The sequence below is a fragment of the Phyllobates terribilis genome, unplaced genomic scaffold (genome assembly GCF_046119375.1).
Source record: "Phyllobates terribilis strain yellow unplaced genomic scaffold, ASM4611937v1 Scaffold_34__1_contigs__length_13252353, whole genome shotgun sequence".
NCBI classification, from domain to species: domain Eukaryota; kingdom Metazoa; phylum Chordata; class Amphibia; order Anura; family Dendrobatidae; genus Phyllobates; species Phyllobates terribilis.
In genome coordinates, this window is record NW_027362794.1 from 4,310,419 (window position 1) to 4,335,472 (window position 25,054).

The 25,054-nt window shown below is 43.5% G+C and overlaps 7 non-coding genes across 7 annotated transcripts; all 7 read left to right on the forward strand.

The window, feature by feature from the left end:
• Positions 1-318: 318 nt before the first annotated feature.
• On the forward strand, positions 319-510 carry LOC141181981 (U2 spliceosomal RNA). The gene has a single exon (XR_012257490.1). It is a non-coding gene; the product is annotated as a U2 spliceosomal RNA (small nuclear RNA).
• Positions 511-1,616: 1,106 nt separating this feature from the next.
• On the forward strand, positions 1,617-1,807 carry LOC141180997 (U2 spliceosomal RNA). The gene has a single exon (XR_012256616.1). It is a non-coding gene; the product is annotated as a U2 spliceosomal RNA (small nuclear RNA).
• A 1,109-nt stretch (positions 1,808-2,916) lies between these two features.
• Positions 2,917-3,107, forward strand: LOC141180998 (U2 spliceosomal RNA). The gene has a single exon (XR_012256617.1). It is a non-coding gene; the product is annotated as a U2 spliceosomal RNA (small nuclear RNA).
• Positions 3,108-14,923: 11,816 nt separating this feature from the next.
• On the forward strand, positions 14,924-15,114 carry LOC141181465 (U2 spliceosomal RNA). Its single transcript, XR_012257039.1, has one exon. It is a non-coding gene; the product is annotated as a U2 spliceosomal RNA (small nuclear RNA).
• A 6,384-nt stretch (positions 15,115-21,498) lies between these two features.
• Positions 21,499-21,687, forward strand: LOC141181998 (U2 spliceosomal RNA). Its single transcript, XR_012257503.1, has one exon. It is a non-coding gene; the product is annotated as a U2 spliceosomal RNA (small nuclear RNA).
• A 1,109-nt stretch (positions 21,688-22,796) lies between these two features.
• Positions 22,797-22,987, forward strand: LOC141180999 (U2 spliceosomal RNA). The gene has a single exon (XR_012256618.1). It is a non-coding gene; the product is annotated as a U2 spliceosomal RNA (small nuclear RNA).
• A 1,109-nt stretch (positions 22,988-24,096) lies between these two features.
• LOC141181001 (U2 spliceosomal RNA) lies at positions 24,097-24,287 on the forward strand. Its single transcript, XR_012256619.1, has one exon. It is a non-coding gene; the product is annotated as a U2 spliceosomal RNA (small nuclear RNA).
• Positions 24,288-25,054: the final 767 nt, after the last annotated feature.

Here is a 25,054-nt window from a genome sequence, read left to right on the forward strand (position 1 = left end):
AGTGGTTTGGCTAATTGTTTCTGTAGTTAAAATGGCTTTATGGAAATGTAGAAATATTTTATTGTTTAAAAGGACCATGTTATCTGTTAATGATTGTATTAAACTTAGCTTTAGTTATTTATTTATCTACTATTGGAAAGATAGGAAAGATGTAGGTATAGAAGAAGCAGAAAAAATCTGGAGGCAGAAGGAGTGGAATAATATTTTGGATTAATAGTTCGTATTAGTATAAATGTTTCTACTTACCTTTTCTGTGTTTCACGGTGATGATTTCTTGGATTTAGTCTTAATTTCTGTGAAATATGAAAGACATAAATCATTTAATTTCGAAATCTGAGTGAAAAAAAAAAAAAAAAATCTGTTCTTATCAGTTTAATATCTGATACGTCCCCTATCTGGGGACCATATATTAAATGGATTTTTAGAACAGGGAGATGGAAAAAGAGCTTGCTCTGTCCACTCCACGCATTGACCTGGTATTGCAGTATCTCCAGGACCGGTGCACCCCTTCTTTAATGCAGTTTCTAAAATCAGAAAGAATTGAATTCAATGTTTTTTGTTCATTTTGCTTGTTTGTCGGATTTTGGGATGGACTCTTTGGCTTCGCTTTTCTTCTCCTCATTGGATTTTTCATGTTCAAAGTTGCAGAAGCCAGATGACAAGCTCATTTTGGTTCAACTTCAGCAACTGTGCATTGCATTGCCATGTAATGTAACGCAATGCTATCTATCTAGCTCTCCCTCTGTACTTCCTTTTGGATAAACAGACATATTAGGCAAGCATTTTGGAGCTTTCACCTAAATAACTACAGGTGGTGAGATAAGCTGCACAATATAATTGACCTTTCAGTATATTGTTGCACACACACCATCTATTTAGCAAATGCCCTTGTTATCAACAGCAGCCTTTTAAACTCACCTGAGCTAACAGGTATGTGCGCTGGTTACTCTGCTGCGCTTAAAATTTCTTTTTTGGTTTGCTACAATGCCTTTTCTGAAACGTCTACCTCTGCTGGAACACTGACTTCTTTCATTTAATGCCTGCAGACTATAAAAGAGAACCCAACCCAAAAAGTTGGGTTGATTAGTCTGTGGCATTCTGTTAAACTGTTGCTTATGGCGGTCTCTGTGAGCTTCTCAGTGACATTCAGCCAGCCAGGTATCCTGCCTGCAGTAGATGGAATGTGGCAATGGAACGCTGGCTGCGCGTGTCATAATAGGCTCTGAGCCTTTATATACCTGCGCACAGCAGCAGCCACCTTCAGTCTGCTGCTGGACAGCCAGCAGCAGCAGGAGAGGTAAGTAATCAGCAGCCCTCCTGCTAAGGGTAGACAGCTGCTCGTTCCACCCCACCCCCCGCCTTAATTGGTTCTCCTCCCTTCCAACGGTGTTGAGGCGGGTGGGAACAGCAGGGGGTGAGGGTGCTGTGTTTAAAGAGGTGGAGTTATGCAGATCTAAAACGCGTGGATTGCAGCAGCAGCAAGCCGAAAAGTGCAGGCATGTAAGGGATCTAGAGGTTGACAACATGTCTTCTTAACGGGAGTCCAGGAGCTCATCTCCACAAATGGACTTTTCAGGATCCTTAGGTGGCTCCGTAGTTCGAAACCAATTCTGGTTATCGCTTCTCGGCCTTTTGGCTAAGATCAAGTGTAGTATCTGTTCTTATCAGTTTAATATCTGATACGTCCCCTATCTGGGGACCATATATTAAATGGATTTTTAGAACAGGGAGATGGAAAAAGAGCTTGCTCTGTCCACTCCACGCATTGACCTGGTATTGCAGTATCTCCAGGACCGGTGCACCCCTTCTTTAATGCAGTTTCTAAAATCAGAAAGAATTGAATTCAATGTTTTTTGTTCATTTTGCTTGTTTGTCGGATTTTGGGATGGACTCTTTGGCTTCGCTTTTCTTCTCCTCATTGGATTTTTCATGTTCAAAGTTGCAGAAGCCAGATGACAAGCTCATTTTGGTTCAACTTCAGCAACTGTGCATTGCATTGCCATGTAATGTAACGCAATGCTATCTATCTAGCTCTCCCTCTGTACTTCCTTTTGGATAAACAGACATATTAGGCAAGCATTTTGGAGCTTTCACCTAAATAACTACAGGTGGTGAGATAAGCTGCACAATATAATTGACCTTTCAGTATATTGTTGCACACACACCATCTATTTAGCAAATGCCCTTGTTATCAACAGCAGCCTTTTAAACTCACCTGAGCTAACAGGTATGTGCGCTGGTTACTCTGCTGCGCTTAAAATTTCTTTTTTGGTTTGCTACAATGCCTTTTCTGAAACGTTGTCTCCCTCTGCTGGAACACTGACTTCTTTCATTTAATGCCTGCAGACTATAAAAGAGAACCCAACCCAAAAAGTTGGGTTGATTAGTCTGTGGCATTCTGTTAAACTGTTGCTTATGGCGGTCTCTGTGAGCTTCTCAGTGACATTCAGCCAGCCAGGTATCCTGCCTGCAGTAGATGGAATGTGGCAATGGAACGCTGGCTGCGCGTGTCATAATAGGCTCTGAGCCTTTATATACCTGCGCACAGCAGCAGCCACCTTCAGTCTTCTGCTGGACAGCCAGCAGCAGCAGGAGAGGTAAGTAATCAGCAGCCCTCCTGCTAAGGGTAGACAGCTGCTCGTTCCACCCCACCCCCCGCCTTAATTGGTTATCCTCCCTTCCAACGGTGTTGAGGCGGGTGGGAACAGCAGGGGGTGAGGGTGCTGTGTTTAAAGAGGTGGAGTTATGCAGATCTAAAACGCGTGGATTGCAGCAGCAGCAAGCCGAAAAGTGCAGGCATGTAAGGGATCTAGAGGTTGACAACATGTCTTCTTAACGGGAGTCCAGGAGCTCATCTCCACAAATGGACTTTTCAGGATCCTTAGGTGGCTCCGTAGTTCGAAACCAATTCTGGTTATCGCTTCTCGGCCTTTTGGCTAAGATCAAGTGTAGTATCTGTTCTTATCAGTTTAATATCTGATACGTCCCCTATCTGGGGACCATATATTAAATGGATTTTTAGAACAGGGAGATGGAAAAAGAGCTTGCTCTGTCCACTCCACGCATTGACCTGGTATTGCAGTATCTCCAGGACCGGTGCACCCCTTCTTTAATGCAGTTTCTAAAATCAGAAAGAATTGAATTCAATGTTTTTTGTTCATTTTGCTTGTTTGTCGGATTTTGGGATGGACTCTTTGGCTTCGCTTTTCTTCTCCTCATTGGATTTTTCATGTTCAAAGTTGCAGAAGCCAGATGACAAGCTCATTTTGGTTCAACTTCAGCAACTGTGCATTGCATTGCCATGTAATGTAACGCAATGCTATCTATCTAGCTCTCCCTCTGTACTTCCTTTTGGATAAACAGACATATTAGGCAAGCATTTTGGAGCTTTCACCTAAATAACTACAGGTGGTGAGATAAGCTGCACAATATAATTGACCTTTCAGTATATTGTTGCACACACACCATCTATTTAGCAAATGCCCTTGTTATCAACAGCAGCCTTTTAAACTCACCTGAGCTAACAGGTTTGTGCGCTGGTTACTCTGCTGCGCTTAAAATTTCTTTTTTGGTTTGCTACAATGCCTTTTCTGAAACGTTGTCTCCCTCTGCTGGAACACTGACTTCTTTCATTTAATGCCTGCAGACTATAAAAGAGAACCCAACCCAAAAAGTTGGGTTGATTAGTCTGTGGCATTCTGTTAAACTGTTGCTTATGGCGGTCTCTGTGAGCTTCTCAGTGACATTCAGCCAGCCAGGTATCCTGCCTGCAGTAGATGGAATGTGGCAATGGAACGCTGGCTGCGCGTGTCATAATAGGCTCTGAGCCTTTATATACCTGCGCACAGCAGCAGCCACCTTCAGTCTGCTGCTGGACAGCCAGCAGCAGCAGGAGAGGTAAGTAATCAGCAGTAGTGTTGAGCCACCCCCGTAGTGTTCGGGTTCGGTTCGGTTCGTCGAACACCGGGATGTTCGAGGAACTGTTCGTCGAACTGTTCGTCGAACACCTTAGAACACCGTCGAACACCGTTAAAACCAATGGCAGGCAAACAAAAACACATAGAAACACATAGAAAACACCTGCAAAGGTGTCCAAAAGCTGACAAACTGCTCAGAAGACACTCTGTTTAAAAAAGCCGGCCGGCAAATTCAGCAGCGGCATACACCGGTACCCGACAATTTAGACAAGAAGGAATAGAGCATCACACATAGATTAGATAGATAGAAACATGTCAGTCACACATATAAGAAGCACAGTGACAGTGTTGGTTACTGCACTTGTCATTTAGTGTAAAGGATTTATTAAAAAAAATATTAGTGTTTTCATGCACCGTCTCTTTAAAAAAGCCGGCCGGCAATTCAGCATCTGTACCCGACAATTTAGAACAGAAAGAATAGAGCTTCACACATAGATTAGATAGATAGAAACATGTCAGTCACATATATAATAAGTACAGTGATAGTGTTGCTTACTGTACTTGTCATTTAGTGTAAAGGATTTATTTAAAAAAATAATAGTGTTTTCATGCACTGTCTCTTTAAAAAAGCCGGCCGGCAATTCAGCAGCGGTACCCGACAATTTAGAACAGAAAGATAGAGCATCACACATAGATTAGATAGATAGAAACATGTCAGTCACATATATATGAAGTACAGTGATAGTGTTGGTTACTGTACTTGTCATTTAGTATTAAAATAAAGGATTTATTATTAAAAAAATTGGCGTGGGGTTCCCCTTAATTTTAGGCTCTAGCGGAGGTTAAGCAGACGGCTGGGGCAGATGTTTGAAGCCTGGGAAGGGGGTAATACCCACGGAGCTTCCCAGGCTACTAATATCAGCCCCCAGCTGAATACATAGCCTTTACTAGCTATTAAAATGGGGGACCCCCCAAAAAAAATGACGTGGGGTCCCCCCTAATTTAATAGCTAGCAAAGGCTAGGCAGACAGCTGGGGGCTGATATTAATAGCCCAGGAAGGGAGCCATGAATATTGGCCCCCTCCCAGGCTAGAAACACCAGCCGTCAGCCGCCCCAGAAATGGCGCATTCATAGGATGCGCCAATTCTGGCACTTAGCCTCGCTCTTCCACGCTGCCCTGGTACGGTGGCAGGGGGTAATAGGGTTGGGGTTGATGTCAGCTTATAATGCCAGCTGACATCAAGCCCAGGTTAGTAATGGAGAGGCGTCTATAAGACACCCCCATTACTAACCCCATAGTCAAAGTTAAAAAAAACACAAACACCCAGAATAAAGTCCTTTAATTGAAATAAAGACACAATCCTTTATTGTTCTAAATTAAACCATACTTACCATCACGCCCATTCCAGCTGAAGCCAACGATCTCCTGCAATAAAAGAAAAATAATAAAGCAACCTCATCCTTACCTTTCCATGGTTCCCACGACAGCTTCAGCTCTGCTACATCGAGATGACAGGCTGGACCGCAGCAGAACGCTGCCATCCAGCCTGTCATCCCGCAGACACTGAGAAGCGCAGGCTTGCTTGCGCTGCTCAGCGTCTCTCTGTGACGACATCCAGATGAGCCGAGTTCATGTCCAATGAACTCGGCTCACCTCATGCACGTCACTGACAGCGTGGGAAAATTCTCACGCTGAAGCGCTGATTGCAGGAGAATTTTCCCACGCTGTCAGTGACGTGCAGGAGGTGAGCTGAGTTCATTGGACATGAGCTCACCTCATGCACATCACTGACAGCGTGGGAGAATTCTCCTGCACTCAGCACTTCAGCGTGAGAATTTTCCCACGCTGTCAGTGACGTGCATGAGGTGAGCCGAGTTCATTGGACATGACCTCGGCTCATCTGGATGCCGTCACAGCGAGACAGTGAGGAGCGCAAGCATGCCTGCGCTTCTCAGTGTCTGCGGGATGACAGGCTGGATGGCAGCGTTCTGCTGCGGTCCAGCCAGTCATCTCGATGTAGCAGAGCTGAAGCTGTCGTGGGAACCATGGAAAGGTAAGGATGAGGTTGGTTTATTATTTTTCTTTTATTGCAGGAGATCGTTGGCTTCAGCTGGAATGGGTGTGATGGTAAGTATGGTTTAATTTAGAACAATAAAGAATTGTGTCTTTATTTCAATTAAAGGACTTTATTCTGGGTGTTGTGTTTTTTTTAAATACTTTACTAGAAATTCATGGCGGTCATGTCTAATACTGGCGTGACCCCATGAATTTTGGGCTTGGGGCCAGCTGATAATACCAAGCTGGCCCTAACCCCTTTATTACCCAGTGAGCCACCGCACCAGGGCCCTGGATGAGTTGGGTACAGCGCCAGAAGATGGCGCTTCTATGAACGCGCCATTTTCCGGGGTGGCTGCGGACTGCAATTTGTAGCGGGGGTGGCCCAGAAAGCTTGGGCCTCCCTGCGCTGCAGATTCCAGCCCCCAGCTGCCTAGTTGTACCTGGCTGGACACAAAAATAGGGCGAAGCCCCACGTACTTTTTTTTTAATTATTTCATGAAATTCATGAAATAATTAAGAAAAAAAGGCCTTCCCTATATTGTTGTGTCCGGCCAGGTACAAATAGGCAGCTGGTGGTTGGGGGCAGCCCGTTCCTGCCTGCTGTACCTGGCTGGACACAAATATAGTGCGAAGCCCCACTTCAATTTTTTTTAATTATTTCATGAAATTCATGAAATAATTAAGAAAAAAAGGCCTTCCCTATATTGTTGTGTCCGGCCAGGTACAAATAGGCAGCTGGTGGTTGGGGGCAGCCCGTTCCTGCCTGCTGTACCTGGCTGGACACAAATATAGTGCGAAGCCCCACTTCAATTTTTTTAAATTATTTCAGGAAATTCATGAAATAATTTAAAAAAAATTGACGTGGGGCTTCGCACTATATTTGTGTCCAGCCAGGTACAGCAGGCAGGAACGGGCTGCCCCCAACCACCAGCTGCCTATTTGTACCTGGCCGGACACAACAATATAGGGAAGCCCTTTTTTTCTTAATTATTTCATGAAATAATTTAAAGAAAATTGACGTGGGGCTTCGCCCTGTTTTTGTGTCCAGCCAGGTACAACTAGGCAGCTGGGGGCTGGAATCCGCAGCGCAGGGAGGCCCAAGCTTTCTGGGCCACCCCCGCTGCAAATTGCAGTCCGCAGCCACCCCGGAAAATGGCGCGTTCATAGAAGCGCCATCTTCTGGCGCTGTACCCAACTCATCCAGGGCCCTGATGCGGTGGCTCACTGGGTAATAAAGGGGTTAGGGCCAGCTTGGCATTATCAGCTGGCCCTAAGCCCGAAATTCATGGGGTCACGCCAATATTAGACATGACCACCATGAATTTCTAGTAAAGTATTTAAAAAAAACACAACACCCAGAAAAAAGTCCTTTAATTGAAATAAACACACAATTCTTTATTGTTCTAAATTAAACCATACTTACCGTCACGCCCATTCCAGCTGAAGCCAACGATCTCCTGAAATAAAAGAAAAATAATAAAGCAACATCATCCTTACCTTTCCATGGTTCCCATGACAGCTTCAGCTCTGCTACATCGAGATGACAGGCTGGACCGCAGCAGAGCGCTGCCATCCAGCCTGTCATCCCGCAGACACTGAGAAGCGCAGGCTTGCTTGCGCTCCACAGTGTCTCTCTGTGAGGGCATCCAGATGAGCCGAGTTAATGTCCAATGAACTCGGCTCACCTCATGCACGTCACTGACAGAGTGGGAAAATTCTCCTGCACTCAGCGCTTCAGCGTGGGAGAATTCTCACACTGAAGCGCTGAGTGCAGGAGAATTCTCCCACGCTGTCAGTGACGTGCAGGAGGTGAGCTGAGTTCATTGGACATGAGCTCACCTTATGCAAGTCACTGACAGCGTGGGAGAATTCTCCTGCACTCACCGCTTCAGCGTGAGAATTTTCCCACGCTGTCAGTGACGTACATGAGGTGAGCTGAGTTCATTGGACATGAACTCGGCTCATCTGGATGTCGTCACAGAGAGACGCTGAGCAGCGCAAGCAAGCCTGCGCTTCTCAGTGTCTGCGGGATGAGAGGCTGGATGGCAGCGTTCTGCTGCGGTCCAGCCTGTCATCTCGATGTAGCAGAGCTGAAGCTGTCGTGGGAACCATGGAAAGGTAAGGATGAGGTTGCTTTATTATTTTTCTTTTATTGCAGGAGATCGTTGGCTTCAGCTGGAATGGGCGTGACGGTAAGTATGGTTTAATTTAGAACAATAAAGGATTGTGTCTTTATTTCAATTAAAGGACTTTATTCTGGGTTGTGTTTTTTTTAACTTTGACTATGGGGTTAGTAATGGGGGTGTCTTATAGACGCCTCTCCATTACTAACCTGGGCTTGATGTCAGCTGGCATTATAAGCTGACATCAACCCCAACCCTATTACCCCCTGCCACCGCACCAGGGCAGCGTGGAAGAGCGAGGCTAAGTGCCAGAATTGGCGCATCCTATGAATGCGCCATTTCTGGGGCGGCTGACGGCTGGTGTTTCTAGCCTGGGAGGGGGCCAATATTCATGGCACCCTTCCTGGGCTATTAATATCAGCCCCCAGCTGTCTGCCTAGCCTTTGCTAGCTATTAAATTAGGGGGGACCCCACGTCATTTTTTTTGGGGGGTCCCCCATTTTAATAGCTAGTAAAGGCTATGTATTCAGCTGGGGGCTGATATTAGTAGCCTGGGAAGCTCCGTGGGTATTACCCCCTTCCCAGGCTTCAAACATCTGCCCCAGCCGTCTGCTTAACCTCCGCTAGAGCCTAAAATTAAGGGGAACCCCACGCCAATTTTTTTAATAATAAATCCTTTGTTTTAATACTAAATGACAAGTACAGTAACCAACACTATCACTGTACTTCATATATATGTGACTGACATGTTTCTATCTATCTAATCTATGTGTGAAGCTCTATTCTGTCTGTTATAAATTGTCGAGTACCGATGCTGAATTGCCGGCCGGCTTTTTTAAAGAGACAGTGCATGAAAACACTATTATTTTTTTTGATAAATCCTTTACACTAAATGACAAGTACAGTAAGCAACACTGTCACTGTACTTCATATATATGTGACTGACATGTTTCTATCTATCTAATCTATGTGTGAAGCTCTATTCTGTCTGTTATAAATTGTCGGGTACAGATGCTGAATTGCTGGCCGGCTTTTTTAAAGAGACGGTGCATGAAAACACTATTATTTTTTTTGATAAATCCTTTACGCTAAATGACAAGTACAGTAAGCAGCACTTTCACTGTACTTCGTATATATGTGGCTGACATGTTTATATCTATCTAATCTATGTGTGAAGCTCTATTCTTTCGGTTCTAAATTGTCGGGTACAGGTGTATGCCGCTGCTGAATTGCCGGCTTTTCATGTTTCACTGTTGGCACTGTTCCCATCGATTTGGGCAATCACTGTAATGCCACAACCACCATGGCTGTGGCATTACAGTGAGTGGCAGACAATCCCTGCATGATTGGTGCTCTAAATAGCACCAGACATGCAGGACACGCTTTTGGTGCACGAACAGTTATCGAACATAACCTCGAACAGCCGAATTTTTTGCAAATCGTTTGGGTTCGTTGAACAACTCGAACACCGCCCAAAACAGCTCGAATTTGAGATTGGCGAACAGTTCTAGTCGAACACCGCTCATCTCTAATCAGCAGCCCTCCTGCTAAGGGTAGACAGCTGCTCGTTCCACCCCACCCCCCGCCTTAATTGGTTCTCCTCCCTTCCAACGGTGTTGAGGCGGGTGGGAACAGCAGGGGGTGAGGGTGCTGTGTTTAAAGAGGTGGAGTTATGCAGATCTAAAACGCGTGGATTGCAGCAGCAGCAAGCCGAAAAGTGCAGGCATGTAAGTGTTAGAACCTTGCTGTTAGGTTTTTTTTTCCTTTGCTGGTCACATGACCTTGTTGGCCTATTTAATCCTGCTCCGCCCTTCTGGCTTTGCTGGACTTCATTGTATATCTACTTTCTAGCTAGCCTGTGCTCTGTATCTAACTCTGTTAGTTTGCTTGGTCTACGGACCTCTTTGTTCTATCTATTTTGTTTGTTCGTCTGTCTGCTACTATTTCTGTTAGGAGGTGTCCCATATTCCTCCCAGTCCTTAGTACTTGTAGGGATTCCCTCCCCACATCTATAGGTCTCCGTACAGACTAGATTAGGACTTTAGCAGGTCTGATCGCAGGATCAGGTTCCCTGTTACATCGTAGGGATTCAGCTGAGTCCTATAGTAGGGACAGATCTCCTCTCTTTCCTTAGCTTTGGTAGCAGAACATAACAGTAAGTTCAGCCTGCAAATTCTCTAAGGAAAGATTTTTTTTGTTCCATCATGGTGTCGGTTCAGGATTTGGCTAAACACCTGCAGGGACTCTCTCTGGAAGTGGCCGAGCTCCGTCAGCACGTGAGTAACTGTCCTGGAGCATATTTCTTGGAGCCTAAGGTATGTTTGCCGGATTTATTTTTTGGTGAACATCGAGAATTTTTTTCATTTAAAAATGCTTGCTTATTGAATTTTTGTTTGAGACCCAAGTCCTCTGGGGATGAATCCCAGCGCGTAGGGTTCATAATGTCACTTTTGCGCAAAGAGCCTCAGGAGTGGGCCTTTTCTTTGCAACCTAGTGATACATGCTTCAGATCAGTGGATAGTTTTTTTTCTGCTTTAGGACTATTATATGATGATCCTGACCGTGTGGCATCAGCTGAGACTGAGTTGAGACGTTTAAAACAAGGATCGGGTAATGTTGAAAAATATTGTACACATTTTCGTCGTTGGTCCACTCAAACAGGGTGGAACGATTCTGCTCTGAAAAGTCTATTTCTTGCTGGGCTCAGTGAAAGGGTTAAAGACCTGCTAATTGCTTATCCTACACCTGAGGATTTGCAACAGGCTATGCAATTAGCTATACGGGTGGATAGAAGACTGCGTGCTAGGGTTAATGAGAGCAAATCCTCTGCTATGTCAGTTTCTGGTTATGATAATGTGTGTACTAACAGTGGTGAACCGATGGAGATTGGATCGGTGGCACCTCGCTCTCAAGAAAAAGACCGTCGTTTTTCGGAAGGCTTGTGTTACTATTGCGGAAAATCTGGTCATTTGATTAAAGGCTGTGAGCTTCGTATGAAGAAAGAAAAAAAAATGGTCAGTCACGCCCGTATTGCCTGTTTAAATTCCAAGGGTATATTTTTAGCTGCTTCCACGATTGCTCAGGAAAAATTGATGGAATTTCGGGTGTTTGTTGATTGCGGGTCTACACTGAATGTAATTGATGGGGGATTCGTGGAAAAACTCAATTTAAAACCTGAACCTTTATCATCCCCCATTGCTGTGGTTTCTGTGGATGGCTCCCCTTTGAAGAATATTACTCTCAAGGTCAGTGAATTTCCTCTCACTATTAATGGTGTTCACCATGAGAAATTGGATTTGGTAGTGTTGAATAACTTGCCTTCTCCAGTAATATTGGGTTTGCCCTGGTTAAAATTTCACAATCCTGTACTGGATTGGTCTACCAGTGAAATTAAATCCTGGAGCCATAAATGTTATGACAAGTGTTGTAACGGGCGTATTGCAGCTTTGGATAGGGGAGAATTGCCTGTTCCTATTCAGGATTTTTGGAGAGTTTTTTCTGAGAAGGAATCGCAGGTTTTGCCTCCCCATAGAGACTATGATTGTTCTATTGAATTTGTCCCTGGAGCGACTCTTCCTAAAAGTCGTTTATTTAACCTTACTATTCCTGAGAGGAAGGCTTTGGAGGAATACATACAGACAAGTTTGGCCGTCGGTCACATTAGGCCCTCTAAGTCTCCTGTGGCGGTTGGATTTTTTTTTGTAAAAAAAAAGGACGGCGGTTTACGTCCTTGTCTGGATTTTCGTGAGATTAACAAAATTACGGTACGCAATCCTTACCCACTGCCATTGATTCCTGATCTGTTTAACCAGTTATTGGGGGCCAAGTGGTTCTCTAAAATTGACCTTAAGGGGGCATACAATCTGTTGCGCATGAAGGAGGGTGATGAATGGAAGACTGCTTTTAACACTCCTGTGGGTCATTTTGAGAATCTGGTTATGCCTTTTGGTCTTACTAATGCTCCTGCATTTTTTCAGAATCTGATTAATGACATCCTTAGACATTTGATCGGTAAAAATGTGGTTGTGTATTTGGATGACATTTTGATTTATTCGCCAGATCTGGAGTCTCATTGGCGGAGCGTGCGTGAGGTATTACAGTTATTAATGGACAATTCGCTTTTTGCTAAGCTGGAGAAATGTGAGTTCGCTGTACAGAGAATTAGTTTTTTGGGCTACATTATCTCCAGCAAAGGTTTTGAGATGGATCCGGTTAAGGTTCAGGCTGTGCAGGAATGGCCTAGGCCTATTGGTTTGAAATCGATACAGAGGTTTTTGGGTTTCACCAATTACTATAGAAAATTCATAAAAAATTTTTCTAGTATTGTCAAACCTCTGACTGATCTCACCAGGAAAGGTGCTGATGCGGTTCAGTGGTCTTCTGAGGCCATTGAAGCTTTTGTGTATCTCAAGGAGAGGTTCACCTCTGCTCCCATCCTTATGCAGCCTGATGTTACTAGGCCGTTTTTGGTTGAGGTTGATGCTTCCTCTGTGGGGGTTGGCGCAGTATTGTCTCAGGATAACGGGGATGGATTACATCCCTGTGCCTTTTTTTCAAAAAAATTTTCGGAGACTGAATTGAATTACGATATTGGTAATCGGGAATTATTGGCTATTAAACTCGCATTTGAACACTGGCGCCACTTCTTGGAAGGTGCGGAATTTCCCGTTCAGGTTCTTACGGATCATAAAAATCTGATATATCTTGACGCTGCCAAGCGCCTGAATGCCCGTCAGGCTAGGTGGGCACTGTTTTTCTCGCGGTTTAATTTCTCCGTTACTTACATCCCTGGTACTAAGAATGTTAAGGCGGATGCCTTGTCTCGCAGTTTTTCTCCCATAGTCGGTGCTGAGAAAGAGGAAAACATTTTACAAGAAGGTGTTGTGATAGCTGCTTTAGACTCCGTTTTGGAAGATGAGATTCTTAAAGCTCAGGAGAATGCCCCATCTAACACTCCTCATGGGAGGTTGTTTGTGCCTGGGACCTTTAGGAGAGATTTGTTTGTTGAGTGTCACGAATCTCGGTTGGCAGGTCATCCCAGAATCTCTGAGACCAAGAGACTGGTGGGTCGCAGTTTTTGGTGGCCTGGATGGCAGAAGGAAGTCATTAAGTGGGTGCGCCAATGTACTATATGTGCTAGATCTAAGTCCTCACATACTCCTGCTGCGGGGTTGCTTTGTCCTTTGGAGGTTCCCAGTGCTCCTTGGACACATTTGGCTATGGACTTTATAACTGACCTTCCCCCCTCTGAGGGTTTTACTGTCATCTGGGTGGTCGTGGACCGTTTTAGCAAGATGTGTCACTTGGTTCCCTTCGTCAAACTGCCCTGCGCTAAAACTCTCGCTAAGGCCTTTGTCAAGGAAATTGTAAGACTTCATGGCGTTCCTACTGACATTGTTTCTGATAGGGGTCCTCAGTTCGTGGCTCGTTTTTGGCGTGCCTTTTGTGACAGGTTGGGAATTCATTTGTCGTTTTCGTCCGGATATCATCCTGAATCTAATGGCCAGACAGAAAGGAAAAACCAGGATGTTGAGCAGTTCTTGCGTTGTTTTGTGGCAGACAATCAAGAGGAGTGGTCTGAGTTTCTGCCACTTGTCGAATTTGCTCTGAACAATCATACATCTTCTTCTGCTGGTTGTTCGCCTTTTTTTTGTTGTTCTGGGAGACATCCGTCGTTTGGGTCGTTCTCCAAGTTGGGATCTGCCGTGCCTGAGGAGGAGAATTTTTCCGGTGATTTGGAAAGAGTTTGGACGGATGTGCGTGGTAATCTTCAGGAGGCCAACAGAAAATCTAAAGACTACTTTGATAGGAAACGACAGGAGGTTTTGTTCGCTGTTGGTGACATGGTTTGGTTGTCCTCTAGGAATCTGCGGTTGAGGATTCCTTCTAAGAAATTGGGTCCCAAGTTTGTAGGGCCCTTTAAGGTGCTTCAGGTTGTCAACCAATCTGCTGTTAGGTTGGAGGTTCCTACCTCCTGGAGAATTAATCCGGTCTTTCATGTCTCTCTGTTAAAAAAAGCTGTTGTGTCGGATGGTGACGCCTCTGCCTCTGTTCCTCCGGTGGTGGAGGACGGGGAATATGAAATTTCTCGCATCCTTGACTCTAGACGGTATAGAGGTAGTTTGCAGTATCTTGTGGCCTGGAAAGGTTTCGGACCCGAGGATAACTCTTGGGTGAGGTCAGATGATGTTTCCGCGTCCAGACTTATCAGAGCATTTCACAGGAGATTTCCTGATAAGCCTGGTCCTAGGGGATCCGGAGGATCCTCTTAGAAGGGGGGGTACTGTTAGAACCTTGCTGTTAGGTTTTTTTTTCCTTTGCTGGTCACATGACCTTGTTGGCCTATTTAATCCTGCTCCGCCCTTCTGGCTTTGCTGGACTTCATTGTATATCTACTTTCTAGCTAGCCTGTGCTCTGTATCTAACTCTGTTAGTTTGCTTGGTCTACGGACCTCTTTGTTCTATCTATTTTGTTTGTTCGTCTGTCTGCTACTATTTCTGTTAGGAGGTGTCCCATATTCCTCCCAGTCCTTAGTACTTGTAGGGATTCCCTCCCCACATCTATAGGTCTCCGTACAGACTAGATTAGGACTTTAGCAGGTCTGATCGCAGGATCAGGTTCCCTGTTACATCGTAGGGATTCAGCTGAGTCCTATAGTAGGGACAGATCTCCTCTCTTTCCTTAGCTTTGGTAGCAGAACATAACAGTAAGGGATCTAGAGGCTGACAACATGTCTTCTTAACGGGAGTCCAGGAGCTCATCTCCACAAATGGACTTTTCAGGATCCTTAGGTGGCTCCGTAGTTCGAAACCAATTCTGGTTATCGCTTCTCGGCCTTTTGGCTAAGATCAAGTGTAGTATCTGTTCTTATCAGTTTAATATCTGATACGTCCCCTATCTGGGGACCATATATTAAATGGATTTTTAGAACAGGGAGATGGAAAAAGAGCTTGCTCTGTCCACTCCATGCATTGACCTGGTATTGCAGTATCTCCAGGACCGGTGCACCCCTTCTTTAATGCAGTTTCTAAAATCAGAAAGAATTGAATTCAATGTTTTTTGTTCATTTTGCTTGTTTGTCGGATTTTGGGATGGACTCTTTGGCTTCGCTTTTCTTCTCCTCATTGGATTTTTCATGTTCAAGGTTGCAGAAGCCAGATGACAAGCTCATTTTGGTTCAACTTCAGCAACTGTGCATTGCATTGCCATGTAATGTAACGCAATGCTATCTATCTAGCTCTCCCTCTGTACTTCCTTTTGGATAAACAGACATATTAGGCAAGCATTTTGGAGCTTTCACCTAAATAACTACAGGTGGTGAGATAAGCTGCACAATATAATTGACCTTTCAGTATATTGTTGCACACACACCATCTATTTAGCAAATGCCCTTGTTATCAACAGCAGCCTTTTAAACTCACCTGAGCTAACAGGTATGTGCGCTGGTTACTCTGCTGCGCTTAAAATTTCTTTTTTGGTTTGCTACAATGCCTTTTCTGAAACGTTGTCTCCCTCTGCTGGAACACTGACTTCTTTCATTTAATGCCTGCAGACTATAAAAGAGAACCCAACCCAAAAAGTTGGGTTGATTAGTCTGTGGCATTCTGTTAAACTGTTGCTTATGGCGGTCTCTGTGAGCTTCTCAGTGACATTCAGCCAGCCAGGTATCCTGCCTGCAGTAGATGGAATGTGGCAATGGAACGCTGGCTGCGCGTGTCATAATAGGCTCTGAGCCTTTATATACCTGCGCACAGCAGCAGCCACCTTCAGTCTGCTGCTGGACAGCCAGCAGCAGCAGGAGAGGTAAGTAATCAGCAGCCCTCCTGCTAAGGGTAGACAGCTGCTCGTTCCACCCCACCCCCCGCCTTAATTGGTTCTCCTCCCTTCCAACGGTGTTGAGGCGGGTGGGAACAGCAGGGGGTGAGGGTGCTGTGTTTAAAGAGGTGGAGTTATGCAGATCTAAAACGCGTGGATTGCAGCAGCAGCAAGCCGAAAAGTGCAGGCATGTAAGGGATCTAGAGGTTGACAACATGTCTTCTTAACGGGAGTCCAGGAGCTCATCTCCACAAATGGACTTTTCAGGATCCTTAGGTGGCTCCGTAGTTCGAAACCAATTCTGGTTATCGCTTCTCGGCCTTTTGGCTACGATCAAGTGCTTTATTGCAGGAGATTGTGGTTGAAGGGCACTCGGGTACCCCTCTCCTTGGCCTGGCAGGATCGTCCACTTTGGTGGACTTAACCTGCTTGCTGCTATTAGGGAGAGGGCTTAGTCCCAGGGTAACGAGTTGCGATCCCCCAGCTTCCAGGTGTTTTTCGCTGCAAGAACACTGGGAGCGCAGATTGCAAGCGGCTGCAATTTGCAACCTTGTTGCCTTTTTCCATGGAGGTTGACCCTAACCTCGTGCCTCTTTATGCGAGGCTAAAAAACTCTATCCGAGTTCACTTCACGGCGGGTGGCTCGGATATGAGGAAATTAGGGTATGTAGTCCAGGACGTGCTCAGGAACCTTCTTGGCGTACAAAGGAATGAAATTCTCTCCATCCAGGATTATCCCAGAAGAGGTGACTATGACATCACATTCACCGGAGAAGGTATTTTTAGAGATGTACTAGAAAAGTTAAAAAAAGTTGAAAATAGTCCTGTTTTGAAAGGGATACAAATTGTTGAGCACGTCCTGGATGAGGTAAGACTGGTTATTGTAAAAATATTTTCGCCCTTTGTTTCTGCTCCAGAAGTAATGTCATTTCTAGCAATTTATTTTAAAAGTGTTAAATGTATTGGGAAGATATTAAACGAATATAACATATGGACATCTAAGTGGAAATTTCTTGTGAAGTGTATAAGAGATCCAAATACACCAGGTGGTATACGGCTTCCCCCTGCCCGTTTTAAAATTGGACAAACAAATGGGGATTTCTTCTTTTCTGGGATGCCAGTATATTGCAGAAATTGTGGGCGCTATGGTCATTCAAAAGAAAACTGTCATGTATCATGTAGAAATTGTGCTAGTGAAGAACATGAGACAAAAGAATGCCCTAAGGAAAAGAAATGCAGTTTTTGCCAGACTCCAGGTCACTTTTATTTTTCTTGTCCTCACAGATTTCGGGAAGATGAGCAAAAGGGGAAGTCCAAGACGTCCGACCAAGGACCAAAAGATCAGACCACCCCTCAGGAGGAGGAACAACAACCTGGAGCCTCTGGAGACAATAAGGGCGTACCAAATAGTGAAATGTCTCCAGAGTCTATGACAGGTAAAATACCAAATCCCAAAACCTGGCTGCAGGACCTGCGAGAGTCCAAAAGGAGGGCTGAGAAGGAGCAGAAGGGCACTACTGGTAAGGTCAAAAGGGACCGGCAAAAGGCCGACGCAGAAGCCCATGCCCAGTCTGGGTCTCCTAGGGCTGAGGGCGCTGAGTGGATAAAGGTGGGTCCTAAGAAAAAGAAAAAGGGTGGTTCGGAGGAGGCAGCAGGAGGTGAACAGATGGACACTTCTTCAGAAGGGGACGTGGACGCTGGACCCTCAGGGGTTTCGGTCTCCGCTGCTACAGGTGGGGACCGGGATCTTGCTGCCTCTGAAGAGTCAGAGGCTCTGCCTTGTGCGCAACCTCCTCCTTTAGGACAACCTTCTACAGGTCAAACAGGGGCGTCGGAACCCCTCGGGGACCCACCTGATGAGGAACTGCATGGCCAGCCAATGGAGACCCAGCGGGTTCTGCCAGCCAGCCCTCCGAGCTATGCCAGTGTAGCGTCGGGTTTATATAAATGTGGTAATCTTTCCTCCTCCACGGAGACTCTCGTGACGATAATATCAGATGAGGAGGGAGGCGCAAGCCCAGTGGTCTGATCAGGTTCATCGTACAGGTAAATCCGTTGCTCTTAGTTACCTAAGTAAAATTTCTACATTTTCTAATGATGGCTGAACTCAAAGGTATTTCCCTCAACGTGAGAGGCATAAAATCTAACACGAGAAGAACTGCTCTTTTTAATTTTTTTACGTGTTTTACTGCATCTGTATTTTTTCTGCAAGAATGTAATATCCCACATGAAATGTCATATCAAAAATATAAAGATGAGTGGAAGTGTGGGCCATCTGTCTGGTCCGGATCGAATGCTGCAGGATCAGCGGGTGTAGCCATACTTTTTAAAGGGAACGTTTTAATTGATTTTATTCAGGAAATTTTACCAGGTCGTATTTTATTAGTGAAAGCTTTTATTGATGGTATTAGATGGCAGTTTTTAAATTTTTATGGATCCCCAGAGAAAAATGAAAGAGCCGAAATGCTTGATCTTTTACCATTATTTATTAATAACTCTGAACCTTTTATCTTAGCAGGGGATTTTAATTGTGTTTTAAAAGGTGAAAACCGGCGCTCCAGCTCTGTAAGCAGGAACTACGATAAAACCTCAGGTATGCTACATGATATAGTCAAAGATGCTAAATTGATAGACATATATAAAGAGTGTCATAGTGACAGCACAGAGGACGCCGGTTTCACTTGGAGCAATGCTAATTGTAGCTCTAGGATTGATTTTATTTTTGGTTCAGATAAAACAATACCTGCCAAATGTGAAGTTTTAACTAATATATTTTCAGCCCATAAACTTTTATCCTTTACCATAAAAGTAAATGACAACAAAAAATGTGGTAAGAAAAGCTGGAAAATGAACGTATCCCTTTTAACCGACCCGCAGATTTTATCAGATTTTATTGAGTTTTATAGGAAATGTAGAAAAGGGAAAAAAACAAATGAGACTATGAGTGTATGGTGGGATAGAATGAAAGTAAAAATAAAAGACTTTTTTATTAAAAAGAGTATATGTAGAGCCAAAGAAAAATATGAAGAATATAGAATTTTAAATACCCGCCTACAAACATTATTTAAGCTCAGAGACAATGGGATAGATGTACAAGTTGATATTTCAAACTTAAAAGAAGAGATTTCAAAATGGCTAGAACAAAAAGGAAAAGAGATAATTTTTCGTTCTAGAGTACAACATATAGAAGAAAATGAAAAGTGTTCCAGATATTTTTTTAGGAAAAATAAAAAAGAAAAAGTGATAATTGACCATATAGATGGTGAGAATAATATAAAAAATATGCTGGGTAAAGTTGAGGTTTTTTTTTCTAATCTTTTTAATGGAAAAAATATAGATAATAAATTAATGGATGATTCACTGCAAGGACTAACAGCTGTTTTAGATCCCGCATCCCAAGAGTTTTTATCCCAAGTTTTAACGGAACAAGAAGTGTTAAAAACTATTAAAAGTTTTAAAACTGGAAAGGTCCCTGGTCCTGATGGCATCCCAATAGAATTTTATGTATGTTTTTATGATATTTTAAAAGATGATTTGTTTTATTTGTTTACTGAGGTTTTTAATAATAAGGTTTTATTAAATTCCTGGAAGAAAGGTGAAGTCTCCCTCCTATACAAAAAAGGTGATAAATCAAAATTAGAAAACTGGAGACCAATAACACTTTTAAATTGTGACTATAAAATAATGGCTAAAATTTGTGCAAATCGTCTAAAAGAAGTCATCAGCAAAGTTATTCATTCTAATCAAGTGTGTGGGGTGCCGGGGCGCAGTATATGGGACAATCTGAATTTAGTGAAAGACTGTATTGAGGATGTGAAAGACAGAAAGGGGAAAATGGCGATTTTATCTATTGATTTTGAAAAAGCATTTGACCGTGTCTCACACTTTTATCTTTTTAAAGTTTTAGAGAAAATGGGCATACCAGAAGGGTTTTTACTATCGCTTAAAGCATTTTACAAGGATTGTACAAGTAAGATTTTAGTGAATGGTTTTAAGACACAAGAGGTATTTTTACGGTCAGGGGTGAAACAGGGATGCCCTCTGTCCCCCCTACTGTTTATCTGTGCACTGGAACCAATGTTATGTGCAATACGCCAAAATAAACAGATATGCGGTGTCCCTCTGCCTGGAAGCGGTGGTTTGGAGGCCAAGGTTGTAGGCTACATGGATGACGTGGCGGTCTTGTGTACAGATGCACCATCACTTACGGCCACTCTCCATCAAGTGCAATCCTTTTGCCTAGCTTCTGGTTTTAAAATCAATTTTAATAAGTGTAACATTTTAAGTGTTGGGGGGATGATTTTACGTGATGTACCAATTAATGTCTCCGAATCCATTTCCATTTTAGGTATATCATTCACTGAAAATAATGATGGTTATAATAGTTGGGAAACAGTTACACAGAAAGTAAATACGAAAATATGTATGTGGAACATGAGGAGACTTACAATGGAGGGTAAAGTATTGGTTTTAAAGATGGTGATTTTACCTCTTTTATTGTATCTTAGCATGGTTTTCCCCCCGCCTGTTAATGTTTTAAAAAAGATAACCAAAACCTGTTTTACCTTCTTTTGGAACTCAAAAATGGAAAAGCTGAAAAGAGAAATCGTGATGAAATCAAAAGTAAAAGGTGGTAAAGATTTTCCAGATTTTAATAGGTTTCTTTTAATCCATCTGTTCGTTTACTGTTTTAATGCCCTTTTTAAGAATCACTATTGGTCCTTTTTTATGCGTTTTAATACAGGATTTTTTATGAGAAAGTTTGGATGGTATGAAGTTAATATATCTGTGCCCCATGCTTTTAATTTGTCGACGCATTATGAGATTTTAAGGAAAATAGTGTCCGATTTTAATTTAGGGACTAAGAAAATAGAGGAATTAAGAAATAGTAAGAAACTAATTAAAGAAATACGTAAAAGTGAGGAAATATGTAATGTTGACAGATATGATGATGACAAATCTATGTCTATCTGGAAAATGATTAACGTTTTTTATCTTTTTAATGAACAGAGAGATCTGGCTTGGAGTTGCATGCACCGCTGTCTTCCTTGCCGGGCATTCCAATACAGAAGAGGATTTGTGAGGTCTGCCATCTGCCCAAGAGCCGGATGCCAAGACGAGGAAACGGTGGAACATCTATTATGGACATGTAATTTTGCAAAGGATTTCTGGAGAAGACTGCTCCCCCTACTGGAAAGGGTGGCAGACCTCAAGGACTTTACATATAAAACTGTGCTATACGGACTTATGGAATGCCCCACAATGGACCAGTACACAATGGCTTGGAAGACAGTGAACTGCGCCAAGTCATCTCTCTGGAAAGCGCGCAACATTGCTATTTTTAAACAAGATGTTTTATCAGTGAATGATGTTTTAAGTTTATGTTTATGTGAAATGTATACTTATTATTTAATTGACAAAAAGAAGAATGTACATATTTCCAAAAAATGGCTTGTTGACCAATGGAACCTAATTATTTAAAATCTTTGTATTTTTTTGTTTTGTAAATTTCATTTGTCTTTTAACGTTTGGTATTTGTGTAATTATGCTTGTAATTTGTTAAAGTTTTAATAAACGGTTTTATCCCTCTGCAGGGGATAGCCAAATTAAAAAAAAAATCTGTTCTTATCAGTTTAATATCTGATACGTCCCCTATCTGGGGACCATATATTAAATGGATTTTTAGAACAGGGAGATGGAAAAAGAGCTTGCTCTGTCCACTCCACACATTGACCTGGTATTGCAGTATCTCCAGGACCGGTGCACCCCTTCTTTAATGCAGTTTCTAAAATCAGAAAGAATTGAATTCAATGTTTTTTGTTCATTTTGCTTGTTTGTCGGATTTTGGGATGGACTCTTTGGCTTCGCTTTTCTTCTCCTCATTGGATTTTTCATGTTCAAAGTTGCAGAAGCCAGATGACAAGCTCATTTTGGTTCAACTTCAGCAACTGTGCATTGCATTGCCATGTAATGTAACGCAATGCTATCTATCTAGCTCTCCCTCTGTACTTCCTTTTGGATAAACAGACATATTAGGCAAGCATTTTGGAGCTTTCACCTAAATAACTACAGGTGGTGAGATAAGCTGCACAATATAATTGACCTTTCAGTATATTGTTGCACACACACCATCTATTTAGCAAATGCCCTTGTTATCAACAGCAGCCTTTTAAACTCACCTGAGCTAACAGGTATGTGCGCTGGTTACTCTGCTGCGCTTAAAATTTCTTTTTTGGTTTGCTACAATGCCTTTTCTGAAACGTTGTCTCCCTCTGCTGGAACACTGACTTCTTTCATTTAATGCCTGCAGACTATAAAAGAGAACCCAACCCAAAAAGTTGGGTTGATTAGTCTGTGGCATTCTGTTAAACTGTTGCTTATGGCGGTCTCTGTGAGCTTCTCAGTGACATTCAGCCAGCCAGGTATCCTGCCTGCAGTAGATGGAATGTGGCAATGGAACGCTGGCTGCGCGTGTCATAATAGGCTCTGAGCCTTTATATACCTGCGCACAGCAGCAGCCACCTTCAGTCTGCTGCTGGACAGCCAGCAGCAGCAGGAGAGGTAAGTAATCAGCAGCCCTCCTGCTAAGGGTAGACAGCTGCTCGTTCCACCCCACCCCCCGCCTTAATTGGTTCTCCTCCCTTCCAACGGTGTTGAGGCGGGTGGGAACAGCAGGGGGTGAGGGTGCTGTGTTTAAAGAGGTGGAGTTATGCAGATCTAAAACGCGTGGATTGCAGCAGCAGCAAGCCGAAAAGTGCAGGCATGTAAGGGATCTAGAGGTTGACAACATGTCTTCTTAACGGGAGTCCAGGAGCTCATCTCCACAAATGGACTTTTCAGGATCCTTAGGTGGCTCCGTAGTTCGAAACCAATTCTGGTTATCGCTTCTCGGCCTTTTGGCTAAGATCAAGTGTAGTATCTGTTCTTATCAGTTTAATATCTGATACGTCCCCTATCTGGGGACCATATATTAAATGGATTTTTAGAACAGGGAGATGGAAAAAGAGCTTGCTCTGTCCACTCCACGCATTGACCTGGTATTGCAGTATCTCCAGGACCGGTGCACCCCTTCTTTAATGCAGTTTCTAAAATCAGAAAGAATTGAATTCAATGTCTTTTGTTCATTTTGCTTGTTTGTCGGATTTTGGGATGGACTCTTTGGCTTCGCTTTTCTTCTCCTCATTGGATTTTTCATGTTCAAAGTTGCAGAAGCCAGATGACAAGCTCATTTTGGTTCAACTTCAGCAACTGTGCATTGCATTGCCATGTAATGTAATGCAATGCTATCTATCTAGCTCTGCCTCTGTACTTCCTTTTGGATAAACAGACATATTAGGCAAGCATTTTGGAGCTTTCACCTAAATAACTACAGGTGGTGAGATAAGCTGCACAATATAATTGACCTTTCAGTATATTGTTGCACACACACCATCTATTTAGCAAATGCCCTTGTTATCAACAGCAGCCTTTTAAACTCACCTGAGCTAACAGGTATGTGCGCTGGTTACTCTGCTGCGCTTAAAATTTCTTTTTTGGTTTGCTACAATGCCTTTTCTGAAACGTTGTCTCCCTCTGCTGGAACACTGACTTCTTTCATTTAATGCCTGCAGACTATAAAAGAGAACCCAACCCAAAAAGTTGGGTTGATTAGTCTGTGGCATTCTGTTAAACTGTTGCTTATGGCGGTCTCTGTGAGCTTCTCAGTGACATTCAGCCAGCCAGGTATCCTGCCTGCAGTAGATGGAATGTGGCAATGGAACGCTGGCTGCGCGTGTCATAATAGGCTCTGAGCCTTTATATACCTGCGCACAGCAGCAGCCACCTTCAGTCTGCTGCTGGACAGCCAGCAGCAGCAGGAGAGGTAAGTAATCAGCAGCCCTCCTGCTAAGGGTAGACAGCTGCTCGTTCCGCCCCACCCCCCGCCTTAATTGGTTCTCCTCCCTTCCAACGGTGTTGAGGCGGGTGGGAACAGCAGGGGGTGAGGGTGCTGTGTTTAAAGAGGTGGAGTTATGCAGATCTAAAACGCGTGGATTGCAGCAGCAGCAAGCCGAAAAGTGCAGGCATGTAAGGGATCTAGAGGTTGACAACATGTCTTCTTAACGGGAGTCCAGGAGCTCATCTCCACAAATGGACTTTTCAGGATCCTTAGGTGGCTCCGTAGTTCGAAACCAATTCTGGTTATCGCTTCTCGGCCTTTTGGCTAAGATCAAGTGTAGTATCTGTTCTTATCAGTTTAATATCTGATACGTCCCCTATCTGGGGACCATATATTAAATGGATTTTTAGAACAGGGAGATGGAAAAAGAGCTTGCTCTGTCCACTCCACGCATTGACCTGGTATTGCAGTATCTCCAGGACCGGTGCACCCCTTCTTTAATGCAGTTTCTAAAATCAGAAAGAATTGAATTCAATGTTTTTTGTTCATTTTGCTTGTTTGTCGGATTTTGGGATGGACTCTTTGGCTTCGCTTTTCTTCTCCTCATTGGATTTTTCATGTTCAAAGTTGCAGAAGTCAGATGACAAGCTCATTTTGGTTCAACTTCAGCAACTGTGCATTGCATTGCCATGTAATGTAACGCAATGCTATCTATCTAGCTCTCCCTCTGTACTTCCTTTTGGATAAACAGACATATTAGGCAAGCATTTTGGAGCTTTCACCTAAATAACTACAGGTGGTGAGATAAGCTGCACAATATAATTGACCTTTCAGTATATTGTTGCACACACACCATCTATTTAGCAAATGCCCTTGTTATCAACAGCAGCCTTTTAAACTCACCTGAGCTAACAGGTATGTGCGCTGGTTACTCTGCTGCGCTTAAAATTTCTTTTTTGGTTTGCTACAATGCCTTTTCTGAAACGTTGTCTCCCTCTGCTGGAACACTGACTTCTTTCATTTAATGCCTGCAGACTATAAAAGAGAACCCAACCCAAAAAGTTGGGTTGATTAGTCTGTGGCATTCTGTTAAACTGTTGCTTATGGCGGTCTCTGTGAGCTTCTCAGTGACATTCAGCCAGCCAGGTATCCTGCCTGCAGTAGATGGAATGTGGCAATGGAACGCTGGCTGCGCGTGTCATAATAGGCTCTGAGCCTTTATATACCTGCGCACAGCAGCAGCCACCTTCAGTCTGCTGCTG